We start from the raw sequence: 7,754 nt of genomic DNA, 5'->3' as shown, positions 1-7,754 counted from the left end.
ACCCTGATCGATCGAGTCAGTTAGGGCTGGATGAACAGGACCCCGTAGAGGGCTGGATGAATAGGACCACCCCGTGGAGGGCAGGATGAACAGTAGACGGTGGAGGGCAGGATGAACAGTAGCCCGTGGAGGGGTGGTTGAACAGGAGCCCGTGGAGAGGGCTGGTTGAATAGTAGCCGGTGGAGTAGCGCGCGGTGGAGGCTGGATGAACATGAGCCCATGGATGAACAGTCGCGGGTGGAGGCTGGAGGAGGTCGACGGTGGATGAACAGTAACTCGTGGAGGCTGGAGGGGGTCGACGGTGGAGATGAACAGTATCTTGTGGAGTCCCGTTTTGCGGTACGCCACACTCCTCCCGATGAACAGGACCCCCGTTTCGACCGTAGCGCTCAAACACAAGTCCGTTTCGTCCGTTTTGCGGTACGCCACACCCCTCCCGATCAACAGGACCCCGTTTCGACCGTAGGAGGTCCATTTTCTCCTTTTTGCGGTACGCCAGACCCCTCCCGATCAACAGGACCCCGTTCCGAACGTAGGAGGTCTGTTTCCTCCGTTGTGCGGTACGCCAGGCCTCGTTTCCATCGCCTGTTCCGTCCAAGCCCTCCCGATGAACACGACCACACATTCCGTTCCGACCCAGCCGATTGGCTCCCACGCGTTCCGTTGCCTCTCCATGAACACGACGCATTTCGTTGCCTCCCCATGAACACAACGCATTCCGTTGCCTCCCCATGAACACGACGACAATGTTGTTTCTCCGTTCCGACCCAGCCATGTACACGAGCCCTGGCCGTACGTATGCGCGAGTAGGCATTCAAGACCCCGCCAGTATGTACACAAACGTGGCCGTATTTTCTTTCTTGCACCCTGGCCGCTGTACGTACGTGTACATGCTACGTGTGCGCCTCTACTACGACACGTGCGCGCCTCTACATCGACCAGTATGTACGTACACGTTCGCCACCAGAATGACAACACTACGTACGCTTCGACCAGGTGGGTCCCGACTGTCAGGCACTTCCTTGCCTGTGAAGATGTAGCCGGTGGGTCCCAGCAGTCAGGGGGCGAATCGTTCTTTTACCCGGACGCACTACCTTGCATGCGAAGATGTAGCTGGTGGGTCCGAGCAGTCAGGGGGGAATGTTTTTTCGTGAAATACGGTGGCCCGTCCGGTGGGTCCCGCTGTCAGGTGGAGGAATAATTATTTTGCACGTAATAAGGAGGCACTTCCTTGCTGCGGCCATGGACCCAGTTGTCAGCCTCTCCACGTACAGTCCACGTCCGATGGAAACCGTTCCTTGACCACGTTGACCATGCCGCGCCGAGAGCACCAGGGCGGTGGACGACGGCGAGGCCTAGGAAGGGGACGACACGGAGCCGGCGAAGACACGGCAGTGGATGCCTACGCGTAGAGGAGTACGAGGGTTCACTGGTTCGCTGCGGTGTGAGGCTGCCATCGCCGCAGAATAATAGGGGGTGTGGGTGAGTAGAGGGATGGCATGGCCAATGGTGGGAGTAGTAGGGGGAGGTGAGGCCTCTGCCGCATCACAGCCGGCCACGGGAGGCAGGAGCACGAGGCACGACCGGCGCTGGTTTGGGCGGCTGGAGTAAGAAGATCAGAGGTTGAAGAAGCACTACGGCCGTTGGATGGACATCGTACGGTCACTGGAGCTAGAATCGTGCATATTGACTAAGTTGACAAAGCCCTCCATCCCCGTCAACTTAGTAGGCCCACAAGTCAGCCTGCCACTATACTGGGTCCCAGCTAACAGGGGGAGTATTCGGTTTTTTGTGCGTAATAAGGAGGCACTTCCTTGTGTGCGAAGATATAGCTGGTGGGTCCGAGCTGTCAGTGGCGGTAACGTTTTTTTCGCGAAATACAGAGGCCCTTTCGGTGGGTCCCCGATGTCAGGTGGAAGAATCATTATTTTGCGCGTAATAAGGAGGCATTTCCTTGCATGCGGCCGTGGACCCAGCTGTCGGCCTCTCCACGTAAAGTCCACTTCAGATGCATGTCAGTCGTTGACCATGTTGACCAGGCCGCGTCGAGAGCACCAGGACGGTGGACGACGGCGAGGCCTAGGAAGGGAACGACACGGAGGCAGGGAAGACTCGGCAGTTGTTTCCCACGCGGAGGGGAGTACGACTGTACGAGGGTTTACTGGTTCGTCTGCCATCGCCGGAGAATAACAACAGGTGTGGGTGAGTAGAGGGATGGCTAGGCCAGCGATGGGAGTACGGTGGGGCGGTGAGGCATGTGCGGCAGCAGAGCCGGCCGTGGGGAGGAAGGAGTAGGTAGTCCCGCCAACGCCTGTTTGAGCGGCTGGAGCAGGAAGAGCAGAGATTGAAGAAGCACGACGGCCGTTGGATGGTCATCCAACAGTCACTGCTTGTGCGTCAACCTTTTTTTAAGAAAGCCTCAAATCTGTGGAAAACAGCATACATCCCATCTGCCATTATTTCTAATAATTTACAGCCCATTTGCTAATTATTAAGGTTTTTTGGAGCCCATATTCTTTTTGTTAGCATTACATCCCATATTGTGGCCACAGTTAAAAAATTATACGAAATTTTGCATATTTCGGTGCGGTTCGAACTGTTTTTAATCCCGAAATTTCGACTCACATTCAAACTGATTTTAAAAATAAATGTATAACAATATAAAATCCAACAAATTCTCCACGCATGAAAATTAATGTAATTTCAAATCTCGAAATGGAAAAAATATATTTGAAACTAATTGCCGGTTTGATGTGTTTTAAAAATGTACAACCCATTTCTCATTACTGATGGGCCATTTTCTCGGCCAGCCGAATGAAATCTCTGCTCGTCTTGAAAGATTTGCAGCCCAACAGGCCTGACAAAGCGACTTACTTGGCAAATCATAAAAAAATTGGGCTGTGGCCGTGGACCCAGCTGTCAGCCTCTCCACGTACAGTACTGTTCTGATGGAATGTCGTTGACCATGCCGCGCCGAGAGCACCAAGGCGGTGGACGACGGCGAGGCCTAGGAAGGGGACGACGCGGAGCCGGGGAAGATGCGGTAGTGGATGCCCACGCGGAGAGGAGTACGAGGGTTCACTGGTTCGGCTGCGGTGTGAGGCTGCCGTCGCCGCAGGGCCTGGCTAGCGGTGAGAGTAGTAGGGGGCGATGAGGCCTCATCGGCAGCACAGCCGGCCACTGGAGACAGGAGCAGGTGGTCTCCCCGGCGCTGGTTTGGGCGGCTGGTGCAAGAAGAGCAGCGATTGAAGAAGCAGCAGGACCGTTCGATTCAAATCCAACGGTTACTGCTGCTAGAATCGTTTGTTGACTAAGTTGACAAGCCCTGCGTACGCGTCAACTTAGTAGGCCCACAGGCCAGCCTCCGAATCGGTGCGCCCCAGATGTCAGTGGGAGGAATCATTTTTTTCGCGTAATAAGGAGGCAGTTGATTGCGTGCGGCCAGGCCAGCGGAGGGAGTAGGGTGGGCCGGGGAAGCCTGCGCGACATCACAGCGGGCCACAAGAGGAGGGAGCAGGCAGTCCCGCCGGTGCTAGTTTAGGCGGCTGGAGCAGGAAGACCAGAGAATTAAGAAGCATGTCGGCCGTTGGATGGACATCCAACACTAACTGCTGCTAGAATCGTGTGTTCAGTGACAACGCGTTGCGTAAACAAGTCAGCCTCGAAATCTGTGGCGTGTATAGCCCATTTGCTATTATTTTTATAATTTTTACTCATTTTCTAATTCATATGGAATTTAGTGCAACCTGTTTTCCATTTTTAGAATTGCTGGCCATTTTCTGGTCAGTACCAGGGTCAAAAAATTAACTAAATATGTGGGAAGTTTTGAAAATTCGCAAATTTTTGCTGGGGAACGAAATATTCTTAATCCAAAAATTAATAGCCATACTAAAACAAATTTAAAAATAAATTAGTACTATGTCATGTTAAATCCAATGAAATACGTATAAGATATCAGTGAAGAACAAAAACAAAAAAGAAACTTATATCCCATTTGCTATATTTTTTTTGGAATTTTCAACCCCTTTTGATATTACTTTTAACAAACATTGACCATACTCTTAAGCCAGGCCGGAATGCATCCCTCCTCGTCTTGAAAGATTTGCAGCCCAGTAATTCGGAGAAAACAAATAGGCCTAGCTTGGGTATTCTTCAAAAAGAAATACTGGGCTACCTATTTTCTCAAAGAACTGGTGCATCAGCATTTAGCTTTATTTATTTACTTATTTATGTTTAGGGGACCATGAGCATGTACCTGAGTCGGATTCATGTGAGAGCCTCCCTTCCAGTTAATTATGGGCTTCTCTATTGGGCCTTCATCAGTGGGCTGCATGTTATCAACAAGTGGAAAATGTGTTCCGAGTTAAAAAAAATGTGTTCCGTATGATAAATAGTATGCGCTACGTACGGTACGGGGCACTAAAGGATCAAACCGTGCAACGACTTTCAAAACATTGTGTTTGTCGTTCTAACAACATATTTATTCAACCAACAGACGAAATATACTACTGATTGTACATTGAAAACAGCAGCAACAGCAACCAGGGCTGGGGGTGCAACAGAAGCAGTAAGCAGGCCAGAAGAGTGAAGACGCAGCTCTCTCTTCCAAACCAAACATCAGTCATCATTACAAAAGGGATACCAAAAAAGAACAAGTGTATGCATCAAACTAAATAAAGATCCTACTACACCAAGTGTACGCATCTAACTAACTGGCTCAGTTAGACGTTACTATTTATTAAGCTGTGGAGATTGGCTGACGGCTTGAACCAGATGGGTGCCTGACGGGGGAAACTCCAGCCAGCAGGTCGAAGTCTGATACTTGCGACCCTCTCTACTACTTTGGGCTGCAGAGCGTGGTGGCACATATTAGGGTATGGTGCATGCAGAGACGCATGGTACGCTGTGTACACACAGTTTTGCCTGATGAATGAAACCGCGCTGCCTTCATGATCCTTGCCGTCGATTATCTCCTGGTTAATCGGATAATTCAGTCTGACAAACAGAGAGCGTGTACCAAGGCTACTTACCAGCCTCCAGTCAAAAATTCCTGAAGGCCCAGAGAAGCTGGGATCCTGCTCAAAGACCTTGCAGTGACTGTGATTGTATTCCACGAAACAACACGTTCGGTACGTGCAAACGATCATCAATCTTTCGCCGTCGTCTGATTGAGCCATGAACCACCTGCAACTGCCATGCCGCTTTTCTTTGAAAGGTTCTGGGATTAGGAAGGGTAGGGACACCAGGCGGCCTACAACATCATATCAAGTTGGAGTCAAATAAAAAAGGGCTCTTGGTTTAGTCAATCTTAAGAACAGCATGTTATGAGCATGACTATTTTTTCAGAAAATGTTGACAGTAATATAAGCAAGCCATCATGATATCATAGGAAAGTAACATACTACTGTAACAGCCGTTTGTAGTGATGACTGGAGTAGGCCAGCAATATGTCCAGCCATAGAAGGAGCCGACAACGTAAATGAAGCCCTTGTGTTCAATGGCATCAGAGAACCATGGAGGATGTATGATCCTGCGATGGACGTGCAGATTTATCCACTTACCGCAGTGACCTGTCAGATAGGTGAGACCGCGGTTGAAGAACACAATTAGCCTGAAGTCCTTATAATTCGCAGATCTTGTGGGCACTTGGCAGATTACAACCTTGAGCAAATCAAACTTGGTATCATGTTGGCTACTGTAAGATTCCGAGTATTCTAGGCCGCGATGCCAAAGTAGTACAGTGTTAATCGAAGGAAGGGGGATCAATTGCCAGGTGTAGACCTCCACGAGCATCCAGCTGCCGCGACCGTTGACTAGCACCATCCAAGACGTGTTCATGCCGACCCAGTACATACTGTTAATGTAGTTGAGGCTGACGGGGATCGGATCACAGTCAAGGGGGTTGATGCTCGCCACCCTACGATTGTTATGCTGCGTGACACGCCGTTTCTGAAGATCAGGCGGCATCAGCAAGCAAAGAGCTGGCTTAAAAAGCTCCGGCCCGAGGGCTTTGAGTAAACGGTACAACCCCGACGAGCACGCGGCGAGCGGCATGGTACTAAGATTGTCCACACGCGATACAATGAGCTTGATTACCTCTGTGGGGAGCGAATTCCAGCCACTCTTTCGGCGGACGCTGCTCGGTTCTGCCATTATTAGTGCTTGGGTTTCAGACGAGGGGGGAGGCGCCTTAGCGGGGATGGAAGATTGGACGAGATTATGTGCGGACAAAGATGGAGAAGCGAATATGTGCTGCGGGAAGTGGACAGGTGATGATGACTACAGCATGCCGCTTGACTTACGAGACACATACCAGCAGCGTAGGGTCATGTCGATGCCAAACAACTTGCTTGAGTGATCACAGTACTGGTACTCCCTACAATGCTATGCCCTAACTTGCTTGAGTGGAGTAGTAGAGTAGGACTCTGCTCTACTACTAGCACCGGAGGAGTAGTATATTCTAATCTAAAATAGTTACAAACTTCAATGCTCGAGCGTGGAACTATGAACCATGCTCAAAGACCGTGTCTACGTGGTGTTTGGACATGGGCGACAACCTCAACGCCAACGGTGCTGCTCCCGTTGTACCGTATGTGTTTCTGTCCTTCCTGTTCGAAATCGTGGTAGAATTCATGTTTCTACTCTGTATCCTACTACTATGCTAGTCCACATGATTAGTTACGAACGACGACTTCTTCCATGACCTCGGCAACCTCATCCTCGACGACATGGGCGACAACGTCAACGCTGGCAACTAGTGAGATACAGGGTGTAGGAAGCGGTTTGGGAATCTGCATGCCTTTCCAACCAGTGAGATACTCCGTACAAAGTACGAAAGAGAAATAACCACAGAGAAGGAAGCTAAAAGTAAACAATCAAACAAGCATTTTTGCATTTGTTTTGCATTGAATCGTTTCACAAGCTTGACTAGTGCTGTTTTTCTACTTTTACAAAAACCGCATCGTAATGTTAAAACGTGCATTTGCACATACATAAGTAATAGTAGTACTCCCTCCGTCTAGGTGTATAAGTCTTCCCTCCTTCTTGGTCACGGTGCACAACCGAAGATGACTTATTGACTTGGACGGAGGGAGTAGCACAGTCTACAAGCATATATCGAGAGAGACGTGTAGTTCGATAGTATATAGTAAAGTTTGTGCTATATGCACGTACTTGCAAAATGCATACGAATACACAAGGTTTCCAAACTTTCCCTTTTACATACTTAATTAAGGACGCTAAAAATTCCTGAACGTTCGGGATTTATCATTTGCGTCCCAAAACTAATGAGATCGCCTTACAAAACAAAAATTATACTCCTCCTAAAAGCCACGACGCTCGCAGGAGCGCTTGCGGCGCGCCACGAGTGCCCTGGTGCGCGGCCGTTTCCCAGCGCGCCGACACAACGCCTCTTCCTCAGCCTCGCAACTCGCGAGGTGCTGATTGGTGGCTTGCTGGTGGGCGAGCGCGATCTCACTAGTGTGGTGATCCGGCGCCAACAGGTACTCCTCCTCGCTGGAAGCGTGCACCCGGTCCATGTACCGCCAAGCGTAGATGAGGCGCTTGGGCCCGACTGCACTCAGGGCGTCGGCACGGGCGTCCTCCGCCACCCTCACGGCCCTCACACGAGCCTTCTACCAAAAAGACAATTGCCTGACTCTCCCGGACGCGACATAGGCCTCCCAGACAGCTTGTTTCGCGGTGCGCTTCTCTTCCTCGGCCTTCTTCTCCGCCTCTATTTTGGCGCGCTCTGC

The sequence above is a fragment of the Triticum dicoccoides genome, chromosome 2A, assembly GCF_002162155.2.
Source record: "Triticum dicoccoides isolate Atlit2015 ecotype Zavitan chromosome 2A, WEW_v2.0, whole genome shotgun sequence".
Taxonomy (NCBI): Eukaryota; Viridiplantae; Streptophyta; class Magnoliopsida; order Poales; family Poaceae; genus Triticum; species Triticum dicoccoides.
This window is presented reverse-complemented; position numbering follows the sequence as displayed.